This window comes from Triturus cristatus, chromosome 5_1 (assembly GCF_964204655.1).
Source record: "Triturus cristatus chromosome 5_1, aTriCri1.1, whole genome shotgun sequence".
In the NCBI taxonomy this organism is placed as follows: domain Eukaryota; kingdom Metazoa; phylum Chordata; class Amphibia; order Caudata; family Salamandridae; genus Triturus; species Triturus cristatus.
Window position 1 is genome coordinate 229,901,753 of NC_140587.1, and position 24,413 is coordinate 229,926,165.

A 24,413-nucleotide genomic window follows, 5' to 3' on the forward strand; every position below is an offset into this window, starting at 1 on the left:
AATGGACGATACCTTCAACAAAGCTCTACAGCCCAAAAAGTAAATTTGATTCTGAAGCCACATCAATCCTCTCCTCGAGAACAAAGAGACTTGTCATCAGTGAAGATTACAGCAGTTCCTATACTGGATGGTATAGTTTGGGACAAGGTTTCGACATATTTGACATATTGGGTCCTACTGAACTTTAAAAAATTTCTCATATATTTAAAATTTCATTAAGTGATATCATTACCTCTAGTACACCTTCTGATGATTGGGACTCTGAAAATGTTAATAACATGTTGTCTGATTTAGAGAAAACTGACGCATTTCCGAACACTGAAATATTAGAAGGTACTTAAGACTATGATACTTTGTACTGTTACCAACATTGTGGTCATCATTTCTTGCACAAATCTATAACACCTAGAAATGTTTTTGAGTACCATCAGTGGGAACATTGCACTACACCACCAAAAAGTAGTTCACAAACATTTGCACAGAAATGTTCATATTTTTCAGGGTTTAACACTTCTGACCCAACGTCATTTTATTATAAAGTCGCATCCACATCGTCATTGAAAATTATGTTGACAAACAGATTTACTCTGCTTCCTTTACAGCCCAATTGTCTGAACAGGGTTTTGACCTATGGAAGGACACAATAGACTTAAAATCAGTCTGGGGTTCTAGGGACTGGCAAGTCCAGTAAACAGAAGCTCTATTTAGGCAATGCTTCAATCCACAGCAGATGATATTTCTAAATGACACTGTGCAACAGAAATCCTTTCTTAGACTAACCAAGAACAAGGACCTTAACACACCTCGGTTTCCAAAATTCAACTTCACAGGAAGGGGCAACAGTAGATGACATTTTATAGTACAATAGATCAGACCCTAATTGGAAAGAATGGTTGGTTTGGACCTTAGACACGAACAGATGTCAGAAAAGATTATGGGGTATCACCGAAGGGTTCAGTATCCATAGGCCAGACCCACGCTATGTACAAAGAGAACACCGAGGGGTAGTGACATCCTACAGTGTTGGGAAGTTGTGCCTTGATTGGCTAGAAACCTCAACACTCACAGAAGTGAAACAGTACTTATCCTTACTCACACAAGTCATGGATCTTAGGGATTTTTTACTAGGTCCAAGGAAACCCCGTCAGAAAAGTTTCATATATGCTTGCATTTATGCCGCCTACATTGAAATTTGGAAAATATCCCAACAAGAGGCCGCAGAGAGATTACGGGAAATAGACCGTATTAACTTGAAAAAAGTGTTAGCTGTAGTGGACAATGGGTTAACAACTTTAACCTCAAGGATATATTCATTAGGCAACATTGTATCTTCTGAAATAGACATACTGGAACAAGATTTGGCCATATTATAACACAGGCAATCTCAGTTACGTTCTATTATGTTGTTAAATTGGATGCTGCAATCTTTGAGTGCAGGCTACGTGCCTAGGCATTTAATCAACAGTAAATCTCTGTTTTCTGAATATAATCTAACAGATAAACAGGTAGAAATGGCACAAAGGGGAGCAAAATATACAATGCTGCGTATTGTAAAACTGGATAGATTACCATTTACAGTGACAGAATCACCATCAACTGAATGGCTAATGGCCACATAACTCTACCGGTCACTAGTTTTCAGTTTCAATATTGCCTTGATCAAAGGCAGGCAGGCAGATATGAAAAATGAGTAAGGAATACATTAAGGAATCTGAGAATTACCATACAGATTTCGATGCCGGAGTGGGTATCGAGAAGTGTTTATAAGCGGTACAAACTGCAAGAACGCTTTAAGTGGTTCTCTCATGTGTCAGGATATTGCATTGCAGGGAGCTTGTAATGGTTCAGTAGGGAACTTGTCCTGCCACATGTCTAGCAGCCGTGATTACTCCAGTGTTCAAGCTGCTCATGAATGGGAGTTACTTGACGAAGGGATGAAAGAGGTAGCCGAGTGGATGACGACCAGCCGCCTGAAACTGAACTCTGACAAGACGGAGGTCCTCATCCTGGGCTCTTCACCCTCCGCCTGGGACGACTCCTGGTGGCCTCCCGCCCTGGGCACCGCACCCAAACCAACGGACCATGCACGCAACCTGGGCTTCATCCTGGACTCCTCCCTCTCCATGACCAGGCAAGTCAACAACGTCTCCTCGGCGTGCTTCAACATCCTACGCATGCTACGGAAGATCTTCTGGTGGATCCCCACCGAGACCAGGAAGACCGTCACCCAGGCCCTCGTCACCAGCCGACTGGACTACGGCAACGCCCTCTACGCCGGTACCACCGCCAAGCTCCAGAAGAGACTCCAGCGGATCCAGAACGCCTCAGCCGGACTCATCCTCGACATCCCACGAACCAGCCACATCTCCGGACATCTGAGAGACCTTCACTGGCTCCCCGTCAACAAAAGAATCACCTTCCGCCTCCTCACCCACGCACACAAAGCCCTACACGACCAAGGCCCGAGCTACCTCAACAGCCGGATCAACTTCTACGCTCCCAAACGCCACCTCCGATCAGCCAACCACGCCCTCGCCGCCGTCCCCCGCATCCGAAGAGCGACTACAGGAGGAAGGTCCTTCTCCTACCTGGCCGCCAAGACCTGGAACTCCCTCCCGACCGACCTGCGCCTGACCCAAGACCACCTCTCCTTCAGGAAGAAGTTGAAGAACTGGCTGTTCGAGCAGTAGCGGCACCCCCCCCCCCCCCCAGCGCCTTGAGACCCTACGGGTATGTAGCGCGCTCTATAAGTGTCATTGATTGATTGATTGATTGACTTGATGCTGAACGATCAAGGTTGCTGTGGGATGCTTCCGGGCATTGCCTATCTGGTCACTGTGAACTCCAGAGTTACTTGCTGTATGCAAGTATTGTTTCCCCCAATGAATACAGTCAGAGAGGCACTGTTATTGCCTTTGTTGAATGTTTCCTTTATACAGTTTGATATTTTGAGCCGACTGAAAGCCATGCTTTTAAAGCAAACCGTACCCTTAACCTCCGCCCGAGAGACCTTTGATCTTCAAATCGCAAGGACCTCGACTGAGATACAGGTACTTATACGTACAAACTGCCCCTTTCATTTTGCAGAAATGGTGTGTCGTATCTTTAATATGTCTTATACGAGTGGTATTGTACACCTATTTAAGACCATAGGGTCAGGACTTCTAAGCACCTTTCAGACAGTCCTCGGAGTTATTTCAAATTTTATACACTCCATATTGGTAAGCATTTTTGGAGGTCTTCCACTGATCCTGCTCTCAATAGCAGGAATTCTGATTGTTATTTTTTTGTTATGCAATGGATAACCTAATCACAAAAGAAATGGCAAAGGCACTCCTGGAGCGCAAATACCGTGAGCGCTTGGTACAACATCTGGGCACACCTCGCCTACGGGAACTGAGCGCCTCTTGGTTTCTATCATTTAGACCAGTCTGGATGGACTGCATCTTACCTGTTCTCCGATGCCTGTTTTGCGGAGAAGAATGTGTGTTGGATCTCTGTCTAACACTTCCATCTGTCACGCCACCAGACATAAATACCAGGCTGGAACCCGAGAGGGCCCATACTCGGCAATATCCCCAGCGTATTCCTATATTGATGGCTGCATTCCTCGAGAACCCACAGGTACCTTTTGCTACAACTGGGTTAAGCATCAGCTCCTCCTCTAGCACTCAGGTATCGACTACAGCACCAGCTGCCTCTGCATCTGCTATTGGCAGTTCTGAGTATCATCTATGCTCTATTGACATACTCTGCAAGGTGTTACAGGGACCGTCCTCTGCAGCGGCGAGCAACGACGATGTTGAGTCTCCCAGCCAGGACACTTAAACTGTAATTGGCTCATCGTGTGCTGGGAAAGAATTCAAATTTTTCCTTTTTGGTTTCAAAACTCAACTAAATTTGGAACATTTCCTAAAATTGACACTTTCGCTGGAAAAGTATGGCCTACTCATGCTTGTAGTGGTGCGACTTATATAAACAAACTCAACTAGGACTTTGGCTTAAGTGACAATTCCAATACTAACTTTCAAAAAAATGTTTTTACAAGGCTCACTGATAGTTCTATTCGCTGCTACCTATTAAAAAAAAGTAGTTCGCTAGCATTTTATTATTGTTGACTATCGGAAGAGGAGTGGGTGTTATGTTCCATATAAGTACCCTAATATAGGCCCGGGTAATATCATACACCCTCACCTACATTACCTCCCTTACACTACACAGTAACGCGCATTTTAGGATTGAACCTTTACCTAGTTCTAGTCCTGGGCGCAGAAGGAGGGTTTTTCCCTGAACAATAGCGTCCTATAACTTCATCAATAGGCTCACACACTATGAATAAATATTCATAAGGATCCTTGGAAACCAGGAAGAGGCTACACCACCTGCATATTATATATACGTACAAGATTCATCCCATATGTCATCCTCAAATACAACAATGGCCAATACAGGAAACAAGGGACAAAAGACCCCTAGATACTTTCTATTTAATTACAGCGCATCTTACTAGGGTTAAATAGAGGAGACCGAGACTTCCCAGCCGACACACTAACCAGAGACGCTGAGGCTCGTGCATGCAGACGCTCCAGATGACAGTGGTCTAACGCATCCCTCATGTGGTGTCCAACTTGAGACCAGGATGGTGTCCCATACTCTCTCACTTCAGGTAATGGGGTTAGACTAAATCCTAGAGGAATTATTGGCTTCACACCTACTCACATGCTAGGTACACTTAGGTACATCTAGACAGGCATCGTAGGAGTACGCGCGCTCTTTTTATCATGCATTTTATATTTGTGTATGTATTCATGATTATTGCAAGATGGTAGAACTGTACTATCCTTTTATATTCACTGTACTGCTAATCATATATATCTGCTACTGTCTAACGGTTGTTGCAGCACATCTATTCTACACTAGAAGAACAACTCTGCAATAAATTCTTATTGTAACACGCCAACTGTTTCTTTTGTGCAAACTCTCTGAGACCAAATAAGTGAGCACGAGTGACTGAGCGAATGGTGGTACATTGTTTCCACAATTTTGAGGGATCAGGGTTGTCATATTCTGAGGTTGCAAGAAACTTTTCTCTCCCCAATAAGTGGAGATTCTAGTGGCACTGTGAGCTAGCTAATGCAAACAGGTTAACATTCTCAGTGGGGGTGCTCGGAACCGGTCTGCCACCAAACCCACAGTTTTATGTCATCCGAACGTGCAGATTCTGTATAGGATATATAGGAACTACAGAACAAAGAAGGTCATACTAACACCATCATTGTGTTGTGAATGAAATATTAATAGATTGATTGATAAAGTTGATATTAGACCACTCTGTAACTGGAAGTCACAGTTGTTTAAAATATGTTATTGGAAGTTGTTAATGAAAACTAATAAACAGAATTAAAAAACAAGTTTGAGCTAAGCCTCTATGAATGTTTCCAGAACTTCCAAAAGGAAAGAAAATTTGAAACTGTACTGACATTTTTAAGATATTCAGAAACTGCTCCTGGTTTTCTCCACAGGGGTGACACCTGGACTTTTTGTGTGCTATCTGTTACTACATTTTGTGATACAGAGTCATTAATTATGCTTGTTCAGCAGGGTGCAACTGAAGAGGTTATCTCTTTTTAGAGGTGTTGAGTGAATGGGTTCAAGAAAATGAGAGAATAGTTTGAAAGTTGATGTATCCTCAAAAGCCTTGCCTCATCATGCCTTGCAGAGAAAGGAGATATGTGAGTTCTGTCTGACCACCTTGATCGAGGTCATAAAGGATTCTGTCTCCAGTAGTGACCATTTAACCTACAAATCCTTGATTTCAGGTACACTAGTCTGAGTAGTTAAATAGAAGCAAAACAAGAATTTAAAAAGAAGATTGCATTAGGCTATCACACAAATGTCCAGAACTGGAAACAGTGTTAGAAAGGACCTGGAGCAAAATGGTCATCATAGTGTCACAATGCAGTAAATACTGATATATTTATATCACTGATATATGTTTTACATAGGGCTTTATAAGGCATGTCAATTTTTAGGTCTTTTATGGGATGAGAAGTAGTGTAGAAGGAGAAATGCCCAAAGAGTTCTCGATTTACAAGTTTTGAAGGTGACATCACAAACATTGACTGAAAGAAACTTGTAGAGGAAACTCATCAGCTCAATCTAAGGAGAGATGTATTGGAGCAAAGTGGTTTGGAGTCAGTGCACCATCCTACAGAGTTTCTTATCCTTGATGCTTTGTGGGTTTTAGTGGAATCTTTCACAGTGACTCCGAAACCATAATAAAGGGACTTCCATCATCTCTCATCTCCCATTTACCAGCAACAAAAGGTGATTGATAACATATATGTGCATCAGAGGAAGCGAATTGTATTCCATTAAGTGACTGAAGAGAGGAAACCTCCCAAAGCTATGTTAAAACCTGAAATTCATATTGTAACCACCCCAGACTGCAGAAGACAGAAGGCAGGTTGTATTTAATTTCCCTAATGCATTATTCTGAAAGTAGCAATATTGTTTTAAAATGTGCATGTAGTGTTTTTGAAGCAACAAGTGGCACAATGTATAAAAATCTATTAATTAGAAAGGGATCCATTGTACTCACAAATGGCTATAAAAATAAGTCACGCATTACACCCATCTCTTTCAAGTGTTGCCCAGATGCTGGTCCTGTGTTCATTGTGCCTTTGGAGTCCAGCTGCATTTCACTGATGAGGCACAGAAAAAGCAAAACCAGTCTGGGGTTTCTTGGATTCCCATCCAGTGGGGGCAGACCTGCCATTCTGGGCTGATTGGTTCCTACTGGGACAGGATCAAGTCTTATTTTCTAATGGGTGGTCTATACCAGGATTGTCATACTTATTAAAAAATGGACATCAGTGCAGCACCAGAATATTGATTAAAAAACTTCATCCATCATGCTTCCCTTTTTTTTACTCAGTTAGAGGCAATCATAGAGTTAGAGGACTGGCTCCAGGCAAGGCCAGACTGGCTATAGCGGGCCCCGGGTGGTTTCTCAGTGGACTGGAAGGCGGGGGTCGCTTTTGGAGCAGTGGGGCCTGCTTTTGTTACATGGTGCCGATTTTGCAGCAGTGCTGCACTGCCGGCCCCTTGAACAAAAGCATCAGCAGTGTTTCACACTAGTAGCACCCTCCTCACCTCCCCCCACCCCCACTGGTGCTTCTCACTATTACCCCACCATCCCCTAACCACCCCCACACACACACATAGGGCCGGTCCTGCAGAATTGCCACAGCTGGTTTGTGTTCCCAGTCTAGCCCTTTCTCCGGGGTAGGCTGATGTTGATACAGAGAAGATACATACATGAAGACGTTAGCAGCGGGACTGGATAGGCTGGGCAATGACTCAGAGGACCATGGACGGGGCCAATAGAGGCTGGATCATTTTGTTTCGAGAAATGGGGACGTTTAGTATCAGGTGCGTCCGAAAAAATAAAAAGATTGGTCTCCTCCAGGCATAAAAGGTTGGCTCATATCAATCGATGATAGTAATGGAGTATAGCTTACTAGTCGGAGAGAGTTGAATTTCATTCTAAAACTGCCTTCCTTATATTCCAGTATGAGCTGCAGGTTTTGGAGAGATACCTCTAGTGGGAGCTTTTACGTTGCCTGCAAATTCAGAGGAACAGTAGCCGAGGAACTGCAATCCCAGCACGTCATTTTTTGACCAACGCCCACTTGGGCGACACTTGCTCGTTGGGTTGGCCTCACAGATACATGCCTTACCAGACCACGCATTTTGAATTTTCTAATCACACATAACACTGTGCCTAGGTCTCTGCTACTCAGTCAAGTTATCCCTTCTTAGTTAACATGCTAGGATGTTCCCAAACCTTTGACTCCTGAGGACCCCCATTGAGTCGCCACTGGAAGCCGGGGACCCCTAAGCAGTTTGTGTGATTTAAATTTAATTAAAACAGTATGTGAAAAAAATAAACATACGTGTGCACACTAAACAAATACTCAAATTACTGAGGGTTTTAGTATTTTATATTGAAAGAATTGCAAAAATCGAAGATTGGGGCTGCATCTCCCTGACTTACTTTTAAATGATTGGTTTTGTTTCGTGGTAGGAGGCTGCTGCTTCTGCCAGGGGCGGACTCGAAACCCAAAGCAGCCCTGGCAAATGTTTTCAGACCAGTCCCCATAGGGGGCACAGCAAGTGCAGTGAGTGAGCCTGACCACTATAAATGTGGGCTTTGGGAGGGTCTCCCCCCAAGAAAATTTAGTAAACAAGGGTGCATGCATTATTATTTATTAAATTGTATTCGCTTTTAAAGAATAGTAAATGATGACCTTACTATGCACCAGGATACGACAATCTTTATTGGGGGTCTTCAATGATTCCCTCACTATCACCATCCAACAGTGCCTCTCATCTCTCCATAGCCCCTCTGTCACATGTATTTCATTTGTTTTCTAGCACCTCTCATATCAGTGTAGGATATCAGAACACTTTACATCACACACATATAGAGACAGTGATTCATATGTGTAAATCAGTGTATAGAAAATGTTACATAAGGCAAAGGAGGCTACAGGGTGTAGGATTCACATGTCATCCATACTGGTAGGCGTTTTTAAAGTGTGCTTGTTCTGGAGAACCACAAACCCAGGATTCAGAACATAAAGTGGTTAGCACTGATTTTAATAATACAAATTTATTTCTACTCAAATAAACCTTTTTAGCAGCATCAGGATAATGAAAGAGTGGGAAAAAACATAAGTTACTAACTTGTACCATGCAGTTTGCAAGCAGCTCTTTGATGACAGTTTATAGGTCCCTGTGCTAGATTACGATTGTAACTTATGAACTGCGCAGTAACACAATAATCTCAGTGAGAAAAGCAGTAGCCCACTGAGCTATGCACATAAAATACTGTTTTTTGAAATGCATGGTACATGTTCTTTGCAGTAGGCATATTAACCCTCTGCGCTACCTTAGATAAGTCAAAGCTGCCACTGGACAAAACTCTAATCTCTCTACAGCATGAAAATTAATCACTGGTGTTATCTTGACACTCTTTTTGTTGCCCGGAAAACTGCTAATTAGACAAGGAACTTAGCAGAGCTGTTAAAAGTGCTGCCTGTGGATCCCCTGAGAATGTGTCACGGGCCCCTGGGGGTCCGTGGACCACACTTTGGGAAACACTGACATGATATATTTCTCTATCATGTTTGATCTGTTACCTTATTTTAAGAAAAAATAATTCACTGATACTTTTAGGCTTTGATTACTTGGAGCGTATCATTACCAATACTAAGTATCTGATGAACATCAGTAATGGCATTCTCATTTGTGCGACCCAGCCCAGTACAATGAGTGTACCACTGTGACACATAAATTGAAGAGTGTACACCTGTACCCCAAGAATATACTTAAAATGAGTATCTAAACACATATCACTGATTAAAAATGTTGACATGGTTTGTACGGATTCTCATACTGTATTATTGGACTAGTATACCACCAATCATGGGCATCGTAGCAAGATTAGGATGGTATGTAATATAAGCTTCAGGGTCAATTTAACTGGAAGGTACATTACACATGTGCACGCAATTTAATATTGCTTAAAGAATTACTATTGCTGACCAACTTTGACACAGTGTGATGTGTACAGAATCAGTTTTGTGTTGTAGTCTGTTTTCCATTTACTACAGTGACAATATATTGTTTCTGTAGGGCATTGGACTTGAACTTGACAAAGGCTGTCTTAGCCGAAATGCGTTGTCCACGACTACATCAATAAACACAATTATTTTTCTGCAGAGGAGTGCCGTTTTGCAATTCTTTTTCAGATGATAAGAACAGACGGGTTCCACAACCCGCCAATAGCACAGGAATCATATGATTGAGGAAGCCGGCTTACTATGGGATAGTGTTTCATATGTATATATGTATATATTATCGAGTGGGAATCAGATTTTATAATGATCACGTTATATGTATGCAATTTTTACACTAGCATTAGACACACCGATGGTCTGACAGCTCGAAACAACTTACTGAAAAGCTGTTCTCTGCGATACCTGGAACACAACACAATGCTTTCAGAGTTTATCTCATTCTGCCTCAATAACAATATCTTTATTTTCCAGGCTCAGATATATAGGCAGACACAGGGGTCGGCCATGAGCACCTGCTTCGCCCCCAGTTATGCAAACTTGTTTATAGGCTGGTGGAAGAAGCAGGTGGCCTGGGCGGATGACATGGAGGAATGGGTGGAGAAAATTGTTTGCTGGCCGAGGTATATCGACGACCTCTTCATTATTTGGAGAGGGTCACAAGAGTCTGCCGAACGATATATCACCAGCCTTAACAACAATCAGTTGAACCTCAAATTTACGGGGGAGATGAGCACCACTGAGGTAAATTTCCTTGACCTCAGAGTGTTTGTGAGTAATAATGCAATCCAGACAGCCCTCTATAGAAAAAGCACAGCGGGCAACTCGGTTTTGCATGGACGCAGTAGTCATCCAGCAAATCTCATAAAGAGCATCCCTTATGTGGAGTTACTCCGAATTAAGAGGAACAGCTCACAACAATCAGACTATGAGAAGGAAGCCGAAGGTAGTATCAGACGCTTCAAAACAAGGGGCTACACACAATACACACTAAGGGCAGCACAGATTAAGGTCAGGGAAAAAGAGAGACAAACACTATTACAGGAAGCATGTACACACAGTACAGAGAGAGATCCTGGGAACCTAAGATTGATAACAAATTATTCAAATGCAGCAGGGAAGATCAGAGCTATACTGTGAATAAATTGGAAAATATTGAAATCAGACAGTGTGGTTGGTAGTGCACTTCCAGATTATCCAAAAATATCGTTTAGGAAGTCAAGGTCTATCAGGGACCATCTTGTGGAAAGTCACTTACCCCTGGTTAGATCAGGCACCTGTCTCCGTGATCTTCAAGGCTCCTTCCCTTGTGGGAAGTGCAAGGCCTGTGCTAGCAGTAGGAGAGTGACCTCATAAGTGGTCGCAGGTTCCCGGTAGGAAAGAAAAGTGATGAAGTTCATGACCTGTACCACAACCCATGTGGTTTATTGTTTGGTATGCCCATGTGGCTTACGCTACGTGGGCAGTACCATACATTCAGTGAAGACCAGAGTTCTGGAACATCAACGGGCAATGATGAACAATGAAGCCAACTATCCCTTGGCACACCATTTTGCCACCCACCACAGAAGCAATAGGGCACTCCTCCAATTTTTCTGTCTAGACTGTGTCCAGAATGACATCAGGGGAGTGGAGACAGGGAGAAGAAGCTGTGTCATCTGGAATCGAGGTACCTCATCGATCTCCAGACGAAGTCCGCAGGTGTATTGAATGGGGGGGAGGAGCTGGTAACACACCTATGATAGGAGCATTGAGTTAGGATTATACATGGAGTTCAGTGTAGAAGGACAGAGATATTAGAGAATATGTAGCACCAGTAGTATAAGTTGGAACCACACAAAGGAGGTTATAAATGAGGCTGCCTGTTTTCATTCATTTAAGCCCATTCAGGGCGGTATAAAATGGGCTAACATGCCATTGGAGAATAGTCTCGCTCGCCCATTATGGGCGTAATAACGGATTGATTTATCAGTAGCAATAAAGCATGTCACCCATTGTATTAATACAGGCCGATCGACATGAAATGGAATGAAATTCCCACTGGAATCAACCGCTAGGATTGATAAAATTAAACAAGATACACTAAAATTGAGTGTGGGACAAAATAGGAATGCGATTAATTGTTCCCTCTTGACCTATATATGAAATGATTATGTTGAAAATTAATTTATTTAATAATGAATTTAATTGTATAAGAGGAAGAAAACAAGCCTAAATCATGTACTTGTTTACACATTGCACGAATTCTTTGCACACTCCAAGATGGCGCCCAAACACAATGAATGAATTGTCCTTCTTTAGTTTTGTTAATTAAACTATTTGTTTGTCTGTTTTGAAGGCGCCCGTCGACGATGGCTTATGCTGAAACGCGTCTGTTTCATATTTTAAGTGCACGTTAATAAATTCCGATTTGGATTTACACCAACGCGAGTGATGGTCCTTACTTTTGTGGAGGCAGTGGAGCAGAAGATATATATATTCATATATATATATATATATATATATATACATACACACACCCCCACACCCACACACACATATTAGCTATTTCTAGAAGATATAGCAATATAATTATTAAACATGCATATGGTAATGAATATATAAGTACGCTGGCAGAGAATGTTTAACATCAAATACTCTTCGACCTACGTAGGAATGGTTTTATATTTGGATAATGAACAGGCAAATACATTTGAGTAGCTTTATTGAAATAACTATGCTAATTATACATATAACTGATACAACTGTAGGTATTTGTCTGTTTTCACAATCCATTAATTTGCATTAGAGTATCATGAATTGCTTTTGAAATGGTAATGGAAAATTTGAGAACAAAAATGTTAAAAAGGTTTTTTTTTATTGTGATGCGAAACCTGTACTTAACCCTCTGGTAGCTTGATACAAAAGCGGTCAGGTTTAACTTAGAGGCAATGAGTAACGTATTTATGCTTCACTTAAAAATTAATAAAATGAAAACACAACACAAGAAAAATCTCACACAACTTCAGAAAAATATGTCAATGGCAAAAATACAATTGGTAGAATCGAAGTTAGGTATTTTAAAAGTTTTTAGTAAATGATACTGCCTAAAAGATCAAAGAGCCAACAGCGGACATCTAGTCATGCAAGACTTGTGCAAAGTCAAAAGTTATGGCTGACCGCAATGGAGCAAGGTTCGGATACACGGAGTGGATTGGGCCCATTCAAGGCTTACCTGCAGGCTTAGAATATTTTATTTTAAATGTCTGAGAAGGTAAAGTTCAGCGGGGCAAGCCAACTGGCGGTGTCCTTAGAGGAGGTATTGCCCTCGAGAAGCTGCTGGACAAAGTCACAGGGAAGATTTCTACGTTAGAAATTTGTCACTTTTTTCCAAGTCAAAAATCACCAGTGGGATGAAGCTGCAGCTGACAAGGGCTCCCCGAAGTCGGATAACCCTTCTGCAAGGAGCTGCTTATAGGAATTTGCTGCTGTGGAGAAGAATGTAGCCGGAGCCTCCATGACCGGTGATGCACCTTTGGCGAATCAACATGCTGGTAGGCCCTGGTCTCCTCACAGTTCTCAGGGCACTTTTTTGCTGAATATTTTTTTATTCACAAGTTTTGGTTTTAGGCACTTTGGACATCTTTAGAACCACTTCCAAGGGTCCAGGACTGGGTCTACTCCACTTGGAGGGCAGTACTCACTTCCGGCAAGGTCCAGGTGCATGGTTCAAGTTGTTGGAGCTATTTGTGTCCATATTGCTCAGAACAAGAGTTTAGTCAACTAGTCCCTAGAGTCACTCTGGTAGTCCTGGGTTCAAGCAACAAGGCAGCCCTCAAGTAGCTGGGCAGTCATCTGAGGGTTCAATACAGGCTCCAAGCAGTAAGGCAGTCCTCTGAGATCAGCAGGGCAGCTGTCTTGAGTATAAAGTATGCCTCAAGCAGTAGGACAGTCCTCTGACTCAGGATGCAGGCTGCAGACACCAAATAGTTAATGGCAACTTTCTAAAAGTGTCATTTTCAGAGTTGTGACTTACAATACGACTTTGCAGCTAAAGTTGATGTTAAATTACAGTTCTTTAAAGGCCAAACATGATATTTCTGCCTGTTCCAAAACAAAACTTATCACCTATTAAATGTCATGAGCTAAGAAAATGTTATCCTAGGCTAGGCTAGGCCTCACACTAGAGAAAAATGAATTTTAAAGGTTTTTCACTACCAAGATATGTAAAACTTAAAAGTACATGTCTGACTTTTTAAATACAATGCACCCTGCCGTGTGGACTATTTGGGGCCTGTTTAGGGCCTACCTAAAGGGTGACTTTTATGTATTAAAAAGGGGAAGTTTACGTCTGGCACAGGGGTTGTTTTACAAGGTCGAATTAGCAGTTCAGAAATGCACAGAAGAAGCAATTGCTGGCCTGAGGCATGTTTTGAAGAGCTACTTCAGTGGGTGGCATAATACGTGATGCAGGCACACTAGTGTTCCAATCGGCGAGTCCGACAGAAAGGACAAGATTAAACTAATTAGCTTATCCTAATTGCATTTGACAAAACCAGCCTTCTCATCCTTAAGGTATGGAGTAAGGTATTATTTATACAATATAGAAGAGAGCATACAGTGATATCAATATTAATCACACACAAAAAACTAAACACATAAATTTTTTATAGATGCACCTTGACAGTGCAATTTACATCATTTACATATTGTTACTCCAGATGGAAGGATAAGCGAAAGAAGGTGCTCAAAAAGAGTGGCTGTGTCTGAAATGTTGGTTAGAGAATGAAAAGAGGAAGTAGACCTCATACATATAACATAGCTATTACAAGGAAGCCTGTCCATTACATTTATTGAACTTCATAATTGTGATGAGCCTCGTTTACATGTTTTAGAGTAATGAATGAAACCAGATGGAGAGCCTGAGGTGATTAGCTCATTAGGAGGCTTTCATCTACACTACGAGTACATGTAGAGCTACGGATAATTCGTATAACCACATAACTAAGTCCCTCTTCAAGGCCATTTAACACAAGGGTCTTGTTCATGATCCATTTTAGGCAAGGAGCCAGTTAGCCCTAGTCTTTTTAAAAAGATTTAGCAAATTCCTCATCGGAGGATTGAAAATTCCAGGTTACTTTCATTCTATTCTGTCACGAGTCCTGATGGAGACCAGCTGTTGAGGCTTGAACTGGCCCTTATCCCTTTCGTCTTTTGGAGACGTCAATATTTCACAAAGTGTGAATTGGAAAATTCATCCATAGAGGCAGAAATTCCAATTGAGACTATTACCCTTGCTCAATGAGATCACATTTATGATGTACAATAAATGTAACTGGTAGGTTTCCCTGCAATAGCTATGTTATATGTATGAGGTCAATTTCTTCTTTTCGTTCACTGACCGAAATTTCCCACTTTGAGAGAACAGCAACTAATTCTGCTCCCTCCGGGCGGGGGCAATAATTTGATCTGTTTTCCTGCCCACTTCCATGCAGGCAGGAAGCAGCTTAAAAAGTCTACTCCCAGCGGGCACTGGAAGCAGACTTCGCGTTTGCTACTGCTTGGTGGTAGTTTTGAAAATGCTTCTGCCAAGCGAGAGCAAACATATGTTTTCCTGCCTAGCTCTATAGGACATAGTTTTTGAGCCGGCCCCAGAGAATGGGGTCCCCAGGTCCATTAATGCTGTGAGCCCCCCTCGCTTATAGTAATCGGCCCCTAATCCCTATCCACGTATAAACTAATTTTGGCCCCGGGTGGGCTCCCAGGACCTTTGGAGGCTCAGGTTCTGGGGCTGTGCAGCCACCCTTCCCATTTTTTTACATTTTAATAAATTGTGCTTCTATAGGGGATGCATTTTTTGTGTTGCTGATAACTTTGCCCCGTCTGACGAATCTTCAAAAACCCTACCAAAAAATTGCTACTTTTTGACTGGGTTGTGCATGGAAAGTTTCAGGGTGATCCTTCAGCATGAGCTGTGAAAAAAGGGGGTATCTGAACATGTTTTTCCTATTCATTTTCCCATAGGAACTCTAGATTCTGCTACAGCCCGAACAGCTGAACGGATTTACACCAAATTTGGCAGAAAGTTGATAAAGAGAGCCTTTTGTGTTTTGCTGTAAATCGACTCTGTAGTCTTTGATAAGTTGAGGTTAAAATATTGCATATATCACCCTGCAGAGAACCTGTGAAGTGGACAGATCTCAAACTAAGGTTTGATTTGCTGCCACCATCTCAACCAGGAAGTGGTGGCAGCCTTCTTAGGACCCAGAACTCAGTCCCGAGTCCAAGAAAGAATAAAAAAAAAAGACTCAGAGTATGGGTACCCTGATCCTCTAGGCCTGGTGGTGGTGTCCCAAAGGGGCCCGCCTGGAGTCACATTGTTTTTTTTTCATTTTGTCACAAATTCCCAGTGACTCCGTGGCAATTTTTTTTTTATTAAAGAAGTGTTGACTGCCGCCCTTTTTTTTTGTTGAATTCTCAGGGTGGATCACATCATGGGGGATGATGCATGTTTATTTTTATTGTGGGGGTGCACGACCCCCACTCCCCAGACCGTTTTCAGCCCCGGGAAATCCTTCCCCCTGGGCCCGAAGAATTTTGTAAGTAACATAAGTAACAGATTCAACAAGGCCACCAACTCAAATAAAGAATAGCATAAAATACAATAGGAATTCACCAGTCCGTCTCCCTGCCAATCGGAAAATTCCGCCTCAATAGACTGGGTGGACACGCTAACCACCTTCTTTGAGGAAAAGATCAATACTATTCATAACTCTTTTCTTAATCAGACCACTGAATATCATCACAACGTACCCGATAACAATCAGACACCTACCTTAAATCTCCTTTAAGAGTTCACTAAACTCACTCAAAATGATGTCAGTATTGCCCCTTTCTAAGGTCAATTCAGGTTCTCCTGCCGACCCAGTTTCACCTTACATTCTGTCCAACATTGCCCCAGCACTGCTCAAAAGTCTCACTGACCTTTTTAATTTATCCCTAAATCACGCAACTGTTCCTATAAAATTGAAAGCAGCCAGGGTCAAAACTATCATATGAAAGCCTTCCGCAGACACTATAGAACATATTAACTATCTTTCTTCTCTCATATTTTGGGAAAGTACTTGAGTCCTTAGTTAACAAGCAACTCACAACATTTATAGAAAACCACAATTTGTTGGACCCTTCTCAATCAGAGTTCAGGGCAGCCGAAAGCACCGAAACATCTCTGATTGAGATAGTTGACAATATAAGACTTGCCCAGGACAACGGGCAGTCAGCCATGCTTAAAATAAAATGAAAATTAAATATGAGTATTTGTAAAGCGCACAGCTACCTCTAAAGGTGTCCGGGCGTTGGGGGCTGTCGGTAAGATAAAGCAAGCTACTGCCCAAAGTCATATGGTGCTGGGCTAATCTGCCACCGGCACCGGGGATCAAACCATGAACCCTGTAGTCCGGAGTCAGGCACCCTGGCCGCTGCGCCCCACCTCTTCCACTTCCTATTAGATCTGTCAGTTGCTTTTGACACCATTTCCTACAGGACTTTAGTGCATCAACTGCGGGAGATGGGATTCAGGGGAACTGCCCTACATTGGCTTAGTAGCTATCTGAGAGACCGAACCTCGACTGTACAACTTGGTACTTTGGTCTCTTGCAGCCGCACGGTTGATAAGGGAGTACCCCAGGGATTCATTCTAAGTCCCAGGCTTTTTAACCTCTATGTGGCACCCCTGGCCAGGGTGATCAGATCTCAAGGGTTCGATACTGTGTTGTATGCTGACGACACACAACTATTGATTACTCTTGGCCCGACCCAACCAACACTAGACTTAAATTTAAAAACTGCATGACCCACATTAACATCTGGATGCAAACCAACCACCCTCAACTCGATGCCAGTAAGACAGAGATCATCCTCTTCAGGAAGGCTCACAAATTCTGGTCCAGTGAGTGGTGGCCTCAGAATCTTGGCCCCTGCCCTTCTCCTAAACCCATGGTTGGTAACCTCGGAGTGAAGATTAACAACAAATTATCCATGAAAGATCATGTAAACCATGTAACAAGCACCTGCTATAGACTAATGCGAGGCTTACGTAATATCTTCCAATGGATCCCAGTTGAATCAAGAAAACCGCATGTCCAGGGTTTAATCATATATTGGCTCGACTACGGAAACGGAAACTCCTTAATGGCTGAATTTCAAGTCCTACAGTACACTGTTGCCAGACTGGTACTAAATCTTCCTTCATGGTCTCCGTCAGTACCAAGTTTGAAAGGTCTCCATTTGCTTCCCATCAGGAAACAAATTTGTTTCAAGATCAGCTGTCTCATACATAAGACCATGTACGGCAACGGTCCAAGCTATCTTGCCAAAAAACTCAACTGGTACTTACCTAACAGGACCCTCAGGTCAGGAACCAAGCATAATTTCGCTCCTCTCAGGATTCGCACCACCAGGAATGGCGGTAGATCCTTCTCACATCTGGCCCCTATTTTGTAGAACAAGCTTCCATTGCAGCTGCGTATGGTTATTGATCATAATCAGTTTCGGAAAAGGTTAAAAACTTGGCTCTTCTGATCGCTCTTTTTCTCCTGTTGACGTCTTTCAATACCTTCTCTGGTTTTTGCTAGCGCTTTGAGACCCTCGGGTGACATGTGCGCTTAACAAACTCCTATGACGGTGACTAGATGCACATAACATGGGTGCATAGTAAATTGGCAACAGTTTTCTTTTTACAAGAGCATTGTCACAAAACAATAACATAAAATAATGTGTATTTGTAAGCGCACATTCACCCAAAAGGGTATCTTGGATCTGAATAACAGATGTTTATTGTTAGCCAACTCAATGGTACTCATTTTATCGACCTCAGAAAGATAAAAGGCTGAGTGGACACAGTGGACTTTGAATCGGTGACCTTGAGGTCGAACACAAGCCCCTGCAGTGGATGCATTAGTCCACTGAGCCACCAGACCCACTCTTACATTCTAGCTTTCTCAGGCAGAATGTCTGACCAATAAAATCAGTGATAGATAACTTTGCATTTTCTTTTCAGGCAGATTTGTAGACTTTGGAAAGGCTGATTTTGTGAAGCGATTTCGGTAGTGTGCCTTTTCTGCACATTTACCTTGCTGCTAAATCTTGTTTCATCAATCTCTTTGCTAAACGCTGCCTTTTGCAATGACAAGGGACATGTCCACAGAAATCTTATAAGGGCGTTAAAAACTCGTAGTGCAAAAAATACACATCCCTATTGGTGGTCTCCGTGTAAATGAAAACTGTTCTGTGCAGTTAGAATTCTTTAATTCCCATGTGGAAATAGTAGGTAATGTGCAGAACACATGACCTCCTGGCAGAAAAAAATGTGACCTCTCGGAAAAACTGAAAGATGATCTCTCCGGAAAAGTGGATCACTACGACCTCCAATGGCTCAGTGTGGATATGTTGAGCTCCAGTGAGGTCTACTTTAACAATTCATGAACACATTTGCCCAAAAAATTGTCTCACAGTCACGGGTTTGTTCTGGAGATTTAGAATTTCCGTATTTCTCTGACTCACATGAATATTGATTACACTGCCCGCTCATTATTGCTTTATGAGTCTAATATAAAACGCGGGAAATCTATGCTGGCGACGGCGCTCGATAGCAATAATCGGGTCTTTGAACAACATTATGTAACAAGTTGTGATGTACGTCACTGCGGCCTCGGTGAGATGAATCAATGATTTCACAAAGACGGGCTCAAATCTGTGGTGATTTATAAAGACCATACAAGTGTTTCGCGCCTTCGCTCGATAGCTGGGACGACAGAAGATTGTTTGAACGCAATGTTTTCCTTCTAATGAAATATAGATTCCTTACTGACTATTAAACAAGCAGTTCCTGTCAGGAAAATTACTAAATAGATTCATATGTTTTAGTAGAGTGCAATCAATGTCCAGATGCGACCTGTGGTATAACCTGAAAAATGTTTATTGACGAACAGAGGACAGTCTGATGCTTGATTTGGCTAAATGGGAAAGGTCTCAAATTAAGAATGTGTGCGGTGTGCGGCAGCAAGGAAGAACTTTGAGAATTGGTCTAAGGAATCACCTTGGAGCAATAGAGTCTGCAGTGCGCGTTTTACAAATGCTGCTATTACTGAAATGAAAGGACACCACGCATGCGGAATTATTTGAAATTGTTAACATCATATTGAGGGTTTTACAGCAATACGTGCACAGTACATTATCTGCCAATTTTTTATAACAGTATAGTTGGATATGGTAGCGCAATTATTATGGATATTCTGGAAAAGTGAGGGATAGAAATAGTGTACAGTTACTAAGGGAGGGGAAGAAGGTCTTTTCTAAAAAGTTCCCTCACACACCCTGAAGGATGTCATGCTTCACCATTAGGCTTTGCTCCTCGTCGGGCCGGAGATGCAATGCCCGACGGGCACCCACGAAGGGGGCTCTTTGGCGGAGATCTTTTGGATGAAGCTGTAGGGTGAGTGCGGGTGGGTGGGCTTGGTAGTGTGGTGAGTAAGTGAGTGAGTCTTAAATAGGTCCAGGGCCGTCCTAACTAAATGTATTTATTCCCAAGGGGCACTAGCCTAGTTGAAAGTAATCTGCCCCAATTGGATATAATGTTCCTATAGGGCTAGTGTGGTGCATAGGGTCGACATGTTTCATGCCAAAGTAGCCCCTACAGGGTCTGGTAGCACTTCATCAGGATCAAAAAAATGGAAATTGGGTAATTTTGGCACTACAGCATCTCTGGTTCAGTGGTTTTCAAGCTAGTAACCAGAAGCAGTTAGCAGCCCTGGGTTGGATGATCCCAAGGTAGAAGACCCCTGGGGATCGAGGCTTCTGCTGACGGGGTTGGCACCTCGTTGCTCTGATTGCAGGGAGGCAGTGCAACTAGCAGCTGTCCTACCCTTGCTCTGGGCCCGGAATAAATACCTTTAGTTAGGATGGCCTTCAACCTATTTTAGACTCACTCACTTACTCACCACACTACCAAGCCCACACACCTGCACTCACCCTACGGCTTCATCCAAAAGATCTCCGCCAAAGAGCCCCTTCACGGGTGCCCGACGTGCATTGCAGTGCCGGCCCGAGGAGGAGCAAGACCTAATGATGAGGCATGACATCCTTCGGGGTGTGTGAGGGGACTTTTTTAGAAAAGACCTTCTTCCCCTCCCTTAGGAACTGTACACTAATTGTATTCCTCACTATTGCCTTGGACCTGCTTAAATATAGCTCCTGGTTCCTCTTGTATAAAAAAAATATTCTGGAAAAGTACAAGTCCTTCAATGTTTTTTTCTACTTGCAAAACCATTGCTCAAGGTGATGATTAAGTTTCTGGATAGTTACCGTTTTTTGTTTTTTACTCATATGCACGGATGACTTCGACTCACCTACCTATCACTGTTTTTTATTTTTCGACGAGGATATTTGGCTCCCTTGAGCTCATCTTACTCTTTAAGGCAGAGGTCAGGTTCCCTCAAAATGTGCATTCATTTTATCAACTAAATGTACCACCCTCTTAAGGTGATATGGCCGTTTACCTGTTTGTGAGAAAATCATTTTGGTGATCAGATCATTCCAATGTCTTTAATGTATGTGTCTTTTGGAAACTGGGTTACTGGTTAAGGTGGGGCAGGGGTGGGTCCTCCTCACTGAAGCTGCAGCTACAATTTCTGTCAGGGTGAAGTCCCACACGTATTTATAACAATAGAGTAAAATTTTATAAATTATTTGAGACCAAAACAAGCATCCTGGGACCGGTTTCTGGGTAACACCCTTCATCAGCCAAGCTAGCTTGAATCCAGTGGCAAAGTGAGCAAGGGACCCACGTCTGTGCATACCCTGCCAACTTACGGCAAACAAAGCAAACACAAGGAGATGATGGATGGAGCTCTGAAACTTTTCAGACACTCGCCCCCAGTCACAGATCTGGGTTGAATCCATCACCATTTTTTAGCCCACATTGCCGCCTCAAGCCAGACCCAGCTATATGCAAATCAGTCTTGACCCTGTGCCTCATGGAAACAGTCCAGCCCAAACTGATTTTGCAGCAGGTCCTTCTGAGTGCAGTCCTTTGGGTGCAGATGGGATTCCAGCAGGGCAGTCCTTTGTTGCTTGAATATGAATTTACCTTGAAAAAACAAAGACAAGAGGCATTTGGCAAAACAGAAACAGTTTGTCATGTCCCTCCTCCCCCGGGTGGTCGGTGTGAACCCTGTCCTACCCGCAACTGCAGCCGGATTGCCAGACGCGTGCACATTTACGTGCGCCTCCGTGGACAGCAGGGATCTGGACTACAGTTCACATGATCCTCTGCCTAAGACGCGCTTCCGCCGGGGACGTGGAAGGACGTAAAAGCGTTTCCACCTCCCGGCTCTCAATCGTGGGAGGCGTTGCCCTGACTTTCAAAGTTATTCTTGCCTGGTTGGCATTTCCTGAGTTACGAACCATCGCTCATCCCATAAATGCGGTGTCCCTCCCTGTTGGCGAGACGCACGTTTGTGTTCTCCGGCAGGTAGAAGGGATACTGGCAGCATGTATATAATATAGTAATTTAATGGGGCGTGATTTTGATTTTGTGCCATTTGTTCTTTCATGGGTGGAGAGACACAGGACACGTGTCGGAAAAGAGTTATGGTCTGATTTCCTACTTTAAAGACACAACCCCGAATGGTCAAGGTTAGACTTACAGGTGTCCTCAAGAGATGGACACTTTCAATCGCTATGTGTTCTATGTTATGTTTGTTACTTGTTAAAAGTGTGTGATATAAATGTATTCCCAGTCATTTGTGTTTACGCACTGCAATGTTCGTGATGAACCCATTGTTCGACAGCGAGTCATTTATGTATATAAATCGCTTGATGATTATTTGTCTCCAAGTTCAGGACGCTTGAACAGGGACTGGTGGAAGAGTCTTATTGGTACCTCTTACCACCCTGTGAAGAAAGGTCTTGTGAGAAAAAGGGTAGGTCGGGAGACCAGTAATACCATGGTGAATGGTATGGCAGAAAGGATGCTTTAGTTAACGAGTGGTATTGTTCACACACACGTCTTTTGTTCTTATTTATGTACCTTGCAGCATGTGCCCTTTCCTGAATGCTTTGGGTCTGGTCCTATGAGGATTGAATAGGAGTTGTGGTTCCTTCCAGGGCGCATATGACACGTTCTTGTTATTTTCCTTTTCGGGTAGTTTGCCATTAGAAGCATTACATATACCAAGTTATATATAGTTTTGGATTCAATTTGGGCTTCTGAACCACCGCTTACGGACTCTGTTGACCTATACAGGTTGTGGCTTATACAAAGCTAGAGTGCTTCACCATATGTGGGACACTCACAGAGTTTTCGTTCTAACAGCGGCAGGCGAGGGGATGTTTTTATTGACGGCTTTTCCGCACTGATGACGGCAAGAGCCAGAAACGCGTCTGCGGATGTTTTATAGCCGACACATACCCCGTGAGTGCACCGGACCTTGGGAGTACCATGAACTCCTTGTTTTTGCTGTGTAATAAGTGGTTTCCACCACCACTTCCCGGTTGCACCCGCTGCGAGTTCGGCTGGCCCCAGGTGGAATACTGTGTTTTGGATTCAATTTGGGCTGCTGAACCGCCGCTTACGGACTCTGTTGACCTATACAGGTTGTGGCTTATACAAAGCTAGAGTGCTTCACCATATGTGGGACAATCACAGAGTTTTCGTTCTAACAGCGGCAGGCGAGGGGATGTTTTTATTGACGGCTTTTCCGCAGTGATGACGGCAAGAGCCAGAAACGCGTCTGCGGATATTTTATAGCCGACACATACCCCGTGAGTGCACCGGACCTTGGGAGTACCATGAACTCCTTGTTTTTGCTGTGTAATAAGTGGTTTCTACCACCACTTCCCGGTTGCACCCGCTGCGAGTTCGGCTGGCCCCAGGTGGAATACTGTGTTTTGGATTCCAACTAATAACCTATATAGACACCCATGTAGCTACTCACCAACCCATGCAGCCACTTATATACAAAGTGAGAGACTGATACAGATATTTACATATTTAAACATTACTCACTAAGCCATGTATTCACTATGATACACTTAATCAGTCAGTTACACAATCAATTTTTCAAAAACAAATCATCCATTTAGACACTTATATACCCATTTATTCTTCCATCGACCTTGAGATATACATATATAAAATATATTTAATTTTCAGAAAAACACACATTCACTGGATGATGTCATCAGTGATGTCATTTGAGATGTCATCAGTGATGTCATGAGTGATGTCACTGACCATGTCATGAGTGATGTAATATGTGACTTCATCAGCAGTGCATTGCGGGCGCGCGAGTTATAGTTAGCTGAACTAACTATAACGGGGGAATTTCAATGGTTTTGTATGAGTGAAAAGTCCAGCTAACTATAACACCCCTGAAACCTATGGTTTTTTCAGTGAATTTCTGAGGTTTTTTAAATGCTAATTCCTAACTATAACGTGCCTGAAACCTATGTTTTTTTCTGTGAATTTCAAAGGTTTTTTAAATGCTAATTTCTAACTATGCCTACAGAGATAGGACATGTGAAGAAAGAAGAAAAAATGCACAGAAAGAAAAAAAAGAAGTGCAGAAGGAGGCAACAGAAGTCCTCAAAGACGAAGAAAAGTGCAGGAAGAAGGATAACGTGCAGAAAGAACAAAAAGAAGAGCAGAAAGAAGCCTTGTTGAAAAATTATCCTGTACCCTCAACTTTTTCAGACGGATACTGGTGGTAACTGAGTCTGACTAACCAGTCC